This window comes from Rhyacophila brunnea, unplaced genomic scaffold (assembly GCF_057557595.1).
Source record: "Rhyacophila brunnea isolate RB1 unplaced genomic scaffold, BYU_Rbru_1.0 scaffold_88, whole genome shotgun sequence".
Lineage (NCBI taxonomy): Eukaryota > Metazoa > Arthropoda > Insecta > Trichoptera > Rhyacophilidae > Rhyacophila > Rhyacophila brunnea.
In genome coordinates this window covers 983,612-998,842 of record NW_028233359.1, presented here as the reverse complement: position 1 = coordinate 998,842, position 15,231 = coordinate 983,612, and positions in this window count along the sequence as shown.

Here is a 15,231-nt window from a genome sequence, read left to right as displayed (position 1 = left end):
AAAAGTAGGTAATAGAATCGGCGATGTCATAAAGAAATTAAAAAACGATAAGGCAATGGAGAGGGGAGATTGGGATGAGAAGTTTTAGCAGGAAGACAAAGTCTGTGTAGTCAAGTGGGAAGATAATAAATCCGTGTTATTACTTTCCACCGAGGTCGGCAGTACTCCTGTTGGTACCTGCATATTGTGATGGTCGAAGGAAGTAAAGAGGAAGATCAATTTCACTCAGCCGGCCATTGTAAAGCACACCACAATATGTCCATGGGTGGCATTGATCTTTGCGATCGGATGATTGCTTATTACAGGACTGCGATGAAGACATGCAAATGGCCTGTGAGGGTTTTTAACAACTTTGTGGACTTGTCGGTGGTAAATTGTTGGTTGATGTATATGCAGAACTGCAAACCAGAAAAATTACCCCGAACGGAAATTATGGGACTGTTGTCGTATCAAATCAGATTAGCAAAAGCTATGCTTCGATATGAAGGTCGGGTAGCCAACATTTTAACACCGCCAGCACGAGGTCGGCCAAGAAACATGTCGACATCGCAGGTAGACACAGAGCCACCAGCAGGCAGGAGAAATGATGTCCCGAAACCGATCGATGAGATGCATTTGGACAACGTTGGCCATCTTCCCATCTTCCTCGCTTCTAGGATGGCCATTCGACATTCGAGTGCTGATATCCTGGATGCAAGTCCCACACTAGGTATATTTGCATAAAATGCAATATATACCTGTGTACAATTTTTTGCTCTCAGCTGTATCACACGGTATAGGATGCAGCTCAGCAATTTTAAAGTATATGTTTAGGGTTTTATTTCATAATTTTAACTAATTTTAAGTGTAATAATATTTAATTATCCTATTTATAATGTTCTAATAAAATTATTATCCATTCCTATGAAAATTTAAATACAAAACAACACTTCCAACGGTAATATGTAAAAGACAAAAAACAATCAATAAAGAGCCTTTAACATTACGTTCCGACATGCGTCTCCGCGCCTCAACCGTCAAAGCTTATGAAACTCAAAAGCCTCCGCCACTTTCAGACGCGGTTGTCAAAATCTAATTAGAAATTAAATTTTTCATACATTCTAATCACCTTCTCATACAATGACTTCGATACTGCTTCGTAAAAAATTGCTCTTCTAGGTGGTCATAGTCTAGAAACTTTACATTCTTTATGTCGTTTGATTTTTTATATTGTTAGTGTAAATGTTTTGATTGATTTATGTTTGTATTTTATTTCTTGACAGACTCCGCTCGTAAACCGCGACATGTAGGTATTGTATGATAGCACCTGATATCTTTGAGAGACAATCTGCACAGTTATTTGGTGAAATTGAAGTGCAAGAAATGGACATCAAAAAGGAAATAGCGCTTACTTCTGCGAAACAAGTCCGTCTAAGGTTACACAGAGCTTCATTTTTCGATAGAAATTTTGTTTGCAACGTGTGTTGTAATTTTTTTTCAACTGCGCACATTTTGAAGTACCATAAACGTATGCACGATGCGTCGCTGACTTTAGGTGAAGTGACTTTTCCATGCGCACAAGCCGTCGACAAAAGCAGTCACTTGTATGAAAAGTTTGATGCGTCAACGTTTGGCAGTGGTTCACAGGTAACTCATATAATTAATATATATGGGCATTTTCGCCAAAGTTTGTACATGTTTGAAATTTGGGTAATATTATTTTTTCACTCAAATTAACCATTTTTATATAGCTAGCAGATTCCTTGTTCTATTGCTGAATTGGTGATAGCAATTTTTCAGCAAAATATTGATTAATACAATATTTATATCATTTTTATTATGAAATTGGGCATAATAAGTTTCCGTTCCGTGACTACGAAACTTAGCTTTTAAAACATGAATGAAACACTTTTTATCACTTAAAAGAGCTCTATTAGATTAAAAAAACCATACACTTCAAAATAAAACTACAAATAGTCAAAAAATATTATTGAATTTTAATTCTTGGGCACATTTCGTTCCCCTCCGTTACCCTATGTCTATAATGGCAGAGCATTTTTCCTTTAGTATTTGAAAAAACCAATCAATGTTCGTTCTGCTATTTTTTTAAAGACAATAATCACTTTTACTAAATTTTATTGGAAAAATAAATAAGTTTCGTTATTTAATAATCAAATGAAAAATAGTTAACGTTCAACTTTTTTGGGGACATTTTCGGAATGGAACGAAATGGTAACGGAGTGTAATTTGTAAAGCTTAAGTTACATGTTACCATAAAAACAAATTTTTGTTTTATGAAATTTATTTGAATTTTTTGATAGACAGATAAATATTCAACGTGCGTCAAAATAACAAAACAAATCAAACTTAATCACTAAAATAGACATATTTTATAATAAATTTCACAATACTTGTAAAATAAGGTAGGTAATAATTTTGACACACTATACATTACCATAACTTTATTTGGCATTTATATTATTTGTAACTCAGATAAAAAATATTTTTAAGCAAATTAACAATATATGAAAAAAAAAATCAGCAAGGGATTCAGACGCGAGTTCCTAGCGCGGCACGGAGTATATAACTTTTACGAAAATAATTATAGTCAAACTCGGTTATTACGATCTCTGACATAGCGAGATCTCGGATGTAATAACGAAACATTTGTTGACAATTGGTTTATGATTTTCGCCATACATTTAATTCTTTCACTGTTATAACGAGCAACTTATCGGATATACCGAGCTAAAATACTGTTAATGTGTCGACCGTTTTAAAACATTTCGACCCTAAGCAATAAAATCCGATTGGACAGGATGCCGCCGGGGTCGGATTACGTTTATGACACTAGTAAAGTGTCTAAGTACCTACCTTATTGGTGTTTCACCGACAATAATAAAAAAGTATCCACGCATATGGTTGAAAAATCCAAGGTTTGTGAAGTCCGTAGGTACCTACCAGCGTTAATTACAATAAACAACTTCTTTTGTAGTTTATGAATGCCATGCTCGTTTCGGGGATTTTTACGATGGTTTCCAAATTTTTTATTTTCGGCTTTTTGTGTAATGTGACATGCTCATTTAAAAATACCTATTCTCTGATATAACGAGTAACGCTTATAACAAGCAAATTCAGTCGGTCCCATCTTCCTCGTAATAACCAAGTTCGACTTTATGTTGTCTTGAAATTTAATTGTATTCATCAACATAAAATGTAGCTATACAGGTTGATTGTAATCAAGACGTACTTTTCTGACATTTCGTGAATACCTACAGTTCTAGGTATTAAATCTAATCGAGTACACATTTCTGTTAAACGTGACAAAAAAATACTTTTTCATACATTTTTATAAATTTCTATGCCTAAAATGTATGGAGAAGTTTTAAAATTTTGGTGGCGTATAACAGAAAGAGTATGACAGAGCCAGTGCCTGTCTCGCAATTATTTCAGTCTGGTGTTTTTTCTTTTCCTTCTGTTGTTTTTTTTTATCTCCATACTTTTATGTGCGCTATTTTTGCGTATTCAGACATATCACATACTTTTTTAATCTTTATTATATTATTATATTATAGTCAGGTTATTTTTTATATTTTTTAATGAAAATATTTTTGTTTTTCATACGAACAGACAAAATAATTTTTTTTATAATCTATGAAGAACTAAACACACACTGTAAACCCAACTTTATGCATGCCATTTCGTTACTTTTACATTCCACATATACGTTACCACCAATATAGTTTCGGAGTGGAAGTAACGGATTCTGTTTCAGAAGTGTTTGAAGCCAAAATTTAGCTTAGTTTTATTGTTAAACCTGCGATATGTTTTATTATATCTGTAGTATGAAAGATAAGCTCCATATGTGTAGTATGTGAAATAGAAATATGTGTTTTCTTACCTTATAAATCGTGGTAACAGTAGTGGAACTTCTTAAATGACCAACCCAGAAAGCAACCTGTTCCGATAGCGATACCGACACACACCAACAATTTAAAGTGTACATGGCGATCAGTGTTATACAAAAATGTTGCTACATTAAAAAAAAACATATTTATAGTGAAAATTTTTCGCCTTCATGCTAAAATCGTGGTAACGGAATGTGGAGTTCCACTTTTTCAAATATCCTGGGACACACTTTAAACGTGATTTTTTTTCAATATTGGTACAAATTTACGAAAAAACTATATATTTTCCAAAAATATATACTGTAAGCTGTTGAAAACACTACGAATTTAATTTTACACACTCAAAATTAATGACGAAATCAGACTTTGTTTATTTGAATTTATGGGTGGGACATGGTAAAAACGCACTACCTTTCGATCTAAATAATCAATTAAAAATATATACAGGTCAGATAGTTGTATTTAACTGATTGAATAGAGTAAATTAATAAATTTGCATGTTAAAAGTACATAACTTTCCAACATTTTATAATATAATAACTATGAAAAAATCAATCAAAGTCATGGGACATGCCAAAAACGCAATGTACAAACTTTGGCGAAAATGCCCATATGCTCATTTATTTTGATTATTGTTGTAAGGTATATAATGTATTATAATACATTGTCATCTGATACGTATCTGTATACTATACTAAACTTATATATATATATATTGTAATACAAAATGGGTATCATCCAGCGGCAAAGGGTGTAAATAGGCTGCTAATATTCAACATAAATATGGTGCACACAAAACTTCATCGTTCGTATCTACGTATTTATTTTCATTAAAGTAACACCAAAATAATTTACTGATAGTTTTTAAAATTTAACAAAATCCCTGTGAACCTAAGCCTCAATATATTATATCATACAGAATTTTTGATATTTTATAGATGGAAGAATATTTTTTATTTATTTTGGTTGGGTATAGGTAAGGCTTAATGGATTTTAAAAAACTAACCCAGCCATCTGTAATATGTACTCTTAATTGAACTAAAACAAACAAGAATGACCACAAGATTTCACTATTTTGTCGGATTGCCATAACATTGGAATGTCGTTCGGTGATTATACATACCTACCAAATTAAGTCATAATTTGGGGGCCAGCGATGAAAGAAAGAGCTCTGGGAAACCCTTTCTGGCTAATCGTAATGATGATACTGTTACATAATATTAATAATGTTGTTATTTTCAGAAGTGTGAAAACGGTCTGATGAATATTAAGTATGAGAATAATGATGAGGGAGTCAACATCAATGAAGAATTTGTTGATAATGCAATTCGCCAAATTAATGCTGAATTAACTCAACCTGGCTCCTCTAATCTACAATACAAGCCATTAGACCAGGTATGTTACATTACATAGTTATTTTTTTTAAATCCGATGAAACTTTGAATTGTAAAAAAAACTACAAGTTACAATTTACAAAAAAATATTATTTTTCGAAAAATCGATACCTTCATGGCATTAACAGAAAGTGATGTCGGGCATGTGGCCTTAGTATTCTCAATTAACCAAATTCTGGGTCCCCAATTTGGTCTACTTTTATTATATCTAGTTGAAAATAAATGACTGTTTTTTTAAATAAATCCATAATATTTAAATCAAAATATTAATCATGGTTTGACAAAGATTTCCGTTGACCTTAACGTGAGCTTTGGCCCCATTTTTGAAGAATTGTGCGTCGATTTAACCAGCGCGTAAACCACATGAAATGGTGCATTACTCTAGATGTAATGAATTCTAGGGAGTCTTCTGGATTAGTCTTTTTTCGTGTGGACAATTTTCCTTATTAACAAACGCGTGCAAACATGAGCGTCATCGCTAAACGCAATTTTGCGGTAAATTGAAGTTATAAGTTGCGTAAATCGACAACAGATTTTCCAAGTAAATTTGGATAATTTATTATTGTTTGTTGGTTGAGTGGTTCTGTTCATGAAGAATTGCGAGGCTAGGTATACTGATCATTAGGTATGCTCACATACTGTAACTTAAGGGCGGACATGCTCTGCGTAGGTCAAAATTGAGTTTTTATTGTATTTTCAAACCATGATCCGGACATTCCTTAAACGTTGTAGATAATCTATTTATATGATTTTGAAGCCTTATTATCCTTTATATTTATTTTAAATCAATTAAAAATAATTAAATTAAAAATCTTTTTTTTTTAAAACGGTACATGTTCAAACACGCGCGTTAACATGATCTTACTCCCTACTTCAGTTTTAGTTTGTCAATTTTTCAAAAAAACAATACCTTATTTTTATGTCAATAATTATTATAAAGCAATCATTATTCGTAGGATGTGCATCACACTTAAATGATCAAAAACATAGCTTATAATTAGTATCTTTAGAATTATCTTCAAATGTGTTAATCTTGCCTTTTTTTTGAATAATAAAATGCCTAATTCTTGTCAAATTTGGGATAACAGAGATTATCAATATAATTTTTTATCGTTAATATTTTACTAAAATTATCTCGTCATTAATTATACTAATAGTTTTATAATTGCGTTTAAAAATTAATAAATGTAAAGAATCTTAACACCACTGCACATTCATGTACCGAAATATGACTATATTCTAAAACATTAGAGCGAGAGGCTTAAAAGAATACAATTTTATGTTATAAAATAATCAAATGTTTAAGATAAATATAAATGATAATACGGCTTCAAAATTATATAAATAGATTATCTACCACGTTTAAGGAATGTCCAGTATCATGGTTTGAAAATGCAATAAAAGCTCCATTTTGACCTACGCTGAGCATGTACCCCCTAAAGTTTAGAAGTATTTTTATTTAGCTACATATTTTTCCGACTTATACGTAAATGAAAACTCTGCACTTCTTGGTAATATTTGTTTGCGTGTCTCTGATAATTATCTTAGAAATCGAGTGCAACCATTTTTTGTTTGTTGGGCAATAAGTTTGTACAACCAAATCACATTAGATATTTACATATTTCACCTGCGTCAGGATGAGTATAAGTGGGCAATGTTTTATAAATTCTTAAAATAGGGTCTGCTTAGCTCATCCGGTGACTACCTTGTTATTTTAATTTTTTAATGTCCACACTAATTCTACTGTTTTAATGGTCATCTTTTTTTTTTCTTTCAAACAAGGTCAAACATAAGAACACTAAATTAAAATCGAATCCAAAATATGAAAACGTTATTAATGTTATAAATATGTAATAAAAAAAAATCAAAATTGGATAGAACAAACAAACAACAAACTTTGTATGTTATATAATAATAATTTAGAAACCGCACACAACTGCAAAAGTTTCATCGCAATCGGATGAATGGTATAGGAACGCATACGAATAGTAGAAGAAGATGATTTTCTAATTCAGAAACCTTCGTGGGCATGCGCATGACAACTCACCAAAGTTTCATTGCAATCGGATTAATGGTATAGGAACGCATACGAATAGAAGAAGAAGAAGATGGTTGTACTAATTCAAAAACCTTCGCGGGCTTGCGCACAACAACTGGTCAAAATTTCATCACAATCGGATGAATGGCATAAGAACGCATACAAATAGAAGAAGAAAAAGATGATTGTAGTAATTCAGAAACCTTTGCGGGCAAGGGCACAACAACTCACCAAAGTTTCATTGCAATCGGATGAATGGTATAGGAACGCATACGAATAGAAGAAGAAGAAGATGGTTGTACTAATTTAGAACTCTTCGCGGGCGTGCTCACAACAACTGGTCAAAATTTCATCGCAATCGGATGAATGGTATAAGAACGCATACAAATAGAAGAAAAAGAAAATAGTTGTAACAATTCAGAGACCTTTGCGGCGTGAGCACAACAGTTGATCAAGATTTCATTGCAATCGGATGAATGATATAGGAACGCATACGAATAGAAGATAGAATAGGAGAAGAAGATGGTTGTACCAATTCAGAAACCTTCGCGGGTGTTGGCACAATTACTGACGAAAAATTTGTTGCAATCGGATGAATGGAATAGAAACGCATACGAATAGAAGAATATAGAATAGAAGAAAAAGAAGATAGTTGTACTAATTCAAAAACCATTGCGGGTGTTACCACAACAACTGACGAAGGTTTCATCGCAATCGGATAAATGGTATAGGGACCATACGAATAAAAGAAGATAGAATGAAGAAGAAGAAGAAGAAGATGGTTGTACTAATTCAGAAACCTTCGCGGGTGTAGGCACAATTACTAACGAAAATTTTATTGCAATCGGATGAATGGAATAGAAACGCATACGAATAGAAGAATATAGAATAGAAGAAGAAGAAGAAGATGGTTGTACTAATTAAAAAAAACCATTGCGGGTGTTACCACAACAACTGATGAAGGTTTCATTGCAATCGGATGAATGGTATAGGGACCATACGAATAACCACTTACCAAAATTTCATTGCAATCGGATGAATGGTATAGGAACGCATACGGGACAGACACACAGACATACAGACAGACAGACATTCATTTTTATATATTAGTATAGCCTATACTCTTCCCGCAAGTGCAAGCAATAAGTTTACAAAGTTTTATCGCAATCGGATGAACGGTATGGCCGCGCATTAAATACGAACAAACAAACACACAAACACACAAATATTAATTTTTATATATTAGATTATTATTAACGTTTCAAAAAATGCGCTTGTGCGTTACTAAACATTTCAAAGTTTTCAATTCTTATTGTTTTTTTTAGTAGTTCGGCATTTTTTCTGGTTCGGTTAATCTTATAGATATGCTGAGAATTCACTGTTTTTGTGAAATACGGGATTTTTACAAATCCAAATAAAGCCCGCTTCTGTGTGGGGAATTATATACATAAACCTTTATCAATTTTGATCTAGTGACTGTCGGGCTATGTAAATTATTTATGTTTATTTACATAATATTTTCCATATTTAGCTTTGCATGTATAATAAAATGAACACTTTATAAAAATACACACTTGTTTACGTAGGCGAGTGTAGTCAAGATCTCAATAATTCTTCTTCTTCTTGGTCGTACACTCATGGCTGAGGATCGTGACCAAATTTGAATTTCGTCTTCCTTTGAGCGACCAAGACTTTCCATCCTTCTCGATCTTCCGCTTCTCTCAGGGCAGAATGGATGGTGCAATAATTCTTACATGATTACAAATTCACCAATACTAAAAACGTTGTGGAACCGCCATCATGTGCCGAGTTATGCCAAGTCCCAAATCAAGATAAATAAAAAAACATTATATAAACAGTTTTAAAGTTGCATATCAATTGTTTGCAAACATTTGTATAAAAACAATTCATAGATACTATTGTAAACAAATGTGCATTTTTTTTGTATTTCGCCACGAATAGAAAACGTATGCAAACGCACAAACAAACATGCGAGCGTGGACGTGTCTACAGATTTTGTTTCACTAAAAGTAACGCCGTGTGGTCTTGACGAATGTTGTTTTGATTAAATCTCATAAATCTGTATGATACGGGCTGCCCAGACTACATTTAATTGATAACAATGTGTGCAGGTGAATACGTGCGTAGACTTACAAATGTTTTTAATGTGAATTTGTTAAGCGATATCAGTTTACAAACAATGTGGGTATTTTACAAAAAGATCATACAATACCCTCTGGTTATAATCCAAACAACTCTGTTCAGGTTCTCGATTTCTTTAAATATATAAAATAAATTTTTATATTGAAAAGGTGACGTGCCACTGGCTCAAACCGCTGGTAAAGGACGCTCCTACGTGGGACAGGCCAAGCATTTGGAGCGGATAATTAGTCTAGACTTCATCGCGCGTTGCATGAGCGTTTCCACCAGGTGATGTTTTTAAGTAAAGTTGTTATCGAAAAATAGCTAGAAAAGTTTATTAATGGATAAATATATATTCAAAAGTAATGAAAGATAAAAAAAAAGTTATAATGGAGTTCAGCATTACGGAATGCTGAACATTCCGAAAATACGTGTACAATTCAATACATTTATGTAGGTTGGCGTAGTATTATGATGCAAGTTTTAATATGAAAATTACGATAAAAAAATACATAAATCCATTATTTATGTCACACAACAATTGTGAATTTGATCACAAAACAAATACTGCAATTACTTAATAATTATATCTTTATATATTTTTTTTTCAAATTTAAGAAACATCGATTTAAAAGTTAAATAGACTGTAATTAAAATTGAAAAAAACTCGGTGTGTACTTTTATTAAGTACAATATAACAATATAAAAAAAATGCCTTTACAACGTATTAGAAAATTTTTTAATAATTTTGATCATAGTTTTAACTTGTATCTGTGTTGAATGGGAACTGGATAAAAAATTGGAAAAATTATGATAATTCAAACATGTGTTAAAAAATAATTTTGACTCAATACCTAGGTACTTCAAACCACATACTCTGACGCTTCTGACTAAAAACAATCTATCAAGTGAGCGTATTCAAGTATTATGAAATACGATTTCTAATGTTTGCTCTTGTGTCGAGCAATGTTCCTACTAAATGTGTTTGCACACATGTTTTCATCCCCGCACAGTCCTCACACAAAAATATTGTAAATGAAAGTTTCATTTATAAAATATAGATATCGTGAAAATATCCGCCGATCAATGATCTGCTGACAGTTAAAGATTGATCCCTAAATTAATATCTAATATCTTGTTGATAATCGAATCACTTATTTTATTAAATGATACTCAAGTCCATACAAGTTAATTCTGGAATAATTAAGGTAAACTGATTATTTTAATCAAAAAAAATAATTGTGAGCTAAAAGTGAAACACACTAGATAATAATATAAGAAATGTTCATTAAAAAAACCACACCTCAGATAAAGCCTTTTAAAAGTACTCGACGTGGGGTGTCAAGCAAAAGTTACTTAGCTCCATCAGTATAAGTTGTCTGCCGAGTGAGGGCACCACATGCTAACGTTTGACATAGCATTCAATACTTGTTATACTGTGATGAACTTAGTTCTAATTTCGAACACCGGGCCATTTATGATGGTATATTATTATCTATAGTGAAATAATAATATTAATTTAATTTGCATAATATCTTCAAAATCCGCTTTAATTAAATTCGTTACTAAACATATTTTAATTTAAAACTTCAATTTATTATCTCATTTCCCAGTGGATTATTTCATTGTAAAAATCAATATTTTTTTCTTGTTTATTGGTATAAAGCCGGCGCTCCATTGGCACGCAAGTCAGATGATTTACAGTCTTTGGATTTTTTTTCGCGTGGAGCACCCCAGATCTGCGGTCTTTTAATTCGCAGACTCGGCTCATTGGATTTCAAACATATCTGATATTTTACTCTCCGAGTTGCCAGACTTCGTCCTTCGATCACTATGCAAATTCGATTAGACATTATTGCGCGATAATTCTTACCGAAACATTTTCATTGATCAATTTGTTAATTTACACATTATAAAATGAGAGATTTACCAATTTTTATTTACCAATTTGTATTTATGATATTCATAAATAAAAATTGTATTGTTTTCACTGCTATATTATTGTATGCAAGTCTACATATAAATAACACTAAATTATAGGATTATCGGAAGACATAACGATAATCGCAAATTTTGACAGCTTGACTTTTTATTCGTTCGTTGATTAGTAGCAGAGCATTGACAAATCGGACGATGTATTGTCCTCGGACTTTTGGCTCGCCAATGGAACGCTGGCATTAAACATATCCTTACTTTTGAACAGTGATACCTGAATTTTGCCATGTTATTGTTGAATGTGTATTGATTTCCAATTTTCTTTTCGAAACAAAATTGAGATTACAAGGCAAGAAATCAGTGACCTCATTAATACTAAATTACTACATTGCAACGTTTTGTGTTTTATTTTACAACGTTTTTCTTAGCTTGTATTCTTGTTTGTCCGGTGGTTGTTTACCCAATACAAATCTTGCAATCGATTTTTAACTAACTTCCCGAGTAGCTAGACATTTGTAACTATTAGAATAGGTGTATCAGAACACGATGCCAGTGCATTCTTTTAATACTTTTAGCCATCTTTAAGCAGAATTAAATTCATTTCCAGCTAATTCTGTTTTGTATGAATTGGTATATTGGACTATTAATGGTTGCTAAAGGGGTGGTTCTAGCAACTAAATTATTAATATATACGTGCGTTACTATGGAAATCAATATGACATTTCAGTTTTCTATATTTCTTTCTTTACTTCATATCAAGTACAAGTTTGAGCATATTGAATATAATAATTCAACAAAAAAATTAAAAACGTTGTATATAAAAAGTTCTTTTTCTCTTGTAATTATTTATACTTGCGATGCTCATCAGCTGTAATATTTAGGTACCTAGGTACTCCGTTGGTTAAAACATGCGCTGGTGTTTGGTCTCTATCCCATACTCTTAGCTAGTTCATATCGATGCGTCCAACAGCTTTAAATGTATAGAAAAAATGCAATTAGTAACTTTTTTTTCATGCGCATTAAATTTCTGTACTTAATACTTAATGCAGGTAGATTGTGTACCTATTTTAGTGAGAAATAAAACACGATGAAACAATTATTTTTTTAAATTATTTAACGACTTTTTGTATATTATTCCGAAACTCCGCGAATACAAAATAATTGAACGTTATTATTCATGTGAAAAGTTTTTTTTTTTTATTTAAAATGACAGGTTGAGAATATAAAGAAATATTAATTCAAGACGTTCACAACGACAATTACAATAAAAAGTACAAGCAAAAAAACGAGAGGTAGAGAAAAAAAACAAAGCACAAAATAATTTTATAGAAAAGAAATAAAGTTATAAAAATAATTAAAAAAAATACAAATTCAACAATAAAATTTAAAAAACAGAGTTCATCGCTTAAAATTTCTAACATCTCTAGGGAGTGCATTGACCAGCCGCACAGCCCTCCCTATTGGTGCCTGGTGAACCTTACATGAGGAAACAGCTTTCGGCCAAATTAACGCAGACATGTAAGTTCTAAATTTTCAGAATATCGGGATTGGAAACAATATACATAAATAGTGTATTTTATACCGAATGAAAAATTTATAATGAATAATTTTAAAACAACATTTATTGATATTACGTAGCTATTGAACATAGTTTTACAATTATTTTTATACTTACTACCACTAATTTTTAAAAGAATATTAATAATATGTAGCTACTGCGTTGGTTTCAAATCACCATACATTGAAAAAATGACAATATAATACATTACATACCTTATATTACTAAAGCAAGTAAAGGAATTGCTTGCATTGTGTTTATTAAACGTATATTTAGTTGACATGATAAATTACTGAGAAAAATCTGCTCAAGAAAACTTACAGAACTTGGAAGCCAAAGGCGTTTTGACGTCTGCTAGAAGCCCGATTGGGGAAAATGGAATTAATTGACATGTAGTTAAAGCCACAACTCCAAATTTTCGCCATTTGAGGATGACTGAGGAGTCCACAGAGGCTTGAACCATTTACGAGCGGACTCATAATATGATCAGGGTCCTATAACAAGACAGACCAATATTTGACACTATAATCTTCAATTTATTATCTGAAATATTTTTATTATATAAAAAAAACTACTTACTCTACATATTTATAATAGTTTATATATTTTGTATGTACGCCATTGACAAAATATCCAGCAACGTTGTTTTTCTACGTCACCGTTGTTGTGTGCTAGTATTGACAATAATTGTGATTACTTATTAGTATGACGTGTCTTTTTATGCTTTTTAAGAGTATAAAGTTGCGTGAACTTGGATCCACAAACATCGCATTTGTGAGGTTTTTCACCGGAATGTGTCATTTTATGAGATTTTAGATTACCTATCTGCGAACATTTAAATGAACATACATCACAATGATATGGTTTTTCACCAGAATGTACCAATTTATGCTTTCTAAGGATACACAGGTTTGTGCATTTATATGGACATATGTCGCAATGATAAGGTTTTTCAACAGTATGTGTTTTCTTATGTCTTTTGAGATCATTAGCTAACGCGAATTTTAATGAACAAACATCACATTGAAGTGCTTTTTCACCAGAATGTATCATTTTATGTTTATCGAGATCACTAACCAACGTAAATTTTAATGAACAAAAACCACATTGATAAGGTTTTTTATCAATGTGTGTTTTCTCGTTCGTTTTTAAAGTATTTATGTCTGAGCATTTAAATGAACTTTCTTTACAATGACTTGCTTTTTCAACTGCATGCATCCTTTTATGTTTTTTCATGATATCAATTCGCGTGCATTTGTAAGAACATATATCGCATTAATGAGGTTTTTCACGAGTATGTATCACTTTATGTTTTTCGAGATCACTAACCAACGTAAATTTTAATGAACAAAAAGCACATTGATTTGTTTTTTCGACATGTTTTACCTGGTGTCTTTTGAGATTACCTACGTCCGAGCACTGATATGAGCATACATTGCAATGATATGGCTTGTCACCAGAATGTGTCCTTTTATGCTTTTTGAGAGTACTACTTTGCGTGCATTTATATGAACAAACATCGCATTGATAAGGCTTTTCATCAATGTGCGTAATTATTGTATGTCTTTTGAGCGCACTAACAAAAGCAAATTTTAAGGGACAAACAGGACATTGATGTGCTTTTTCAAAACTATGTGTCATTTTATGTATGTTAAGTTGACTGAGTTGCCAGCATTTAAATGAGCAATCATTGCAATGATATTGCTTTACACCGGTGTGTTCTTGCTTCATGTTTTTTTCATCTGTAGTTATCTCAGGGCGCTGTATCATCCTTTCTTGAATATCTTCGGATGTGGGTTCCGAGTGATTTCCTATATCACCCACTTTGAAATATGTATTTACATCCATGTTGCTCAATCGAATTTCGTAATTATTGGAGCGTTCTGTGACCATTCTTAGGGTAGAATTCTATAAAGAAATTACTATTATATCAAAATCAATAAATAAAATTAAAATTTTCTATCTATTTTCAATCAAATTAAGTTCAATGTGGCTGTCGTCGGATTCCTGTAACCCAGATCTCAATATTATAATATTATTTATTATATAATATAATTTTTTTACGTACAATATCAATACTTGGGGAGAGAATCACCCATCATACATTAAAATATGAAAACATTTCAATATAACAATACCTAAATATTAAAAATACTTTTTCAAAACAAAGAAATGTACTGCTTAATTTTCAAGCATAATAAAATCATAAGTTTGTTGATGAGAATTTAGATATTGTGTTACAAATAAATAAATATGACTTATTAGTTTTATTCGCCG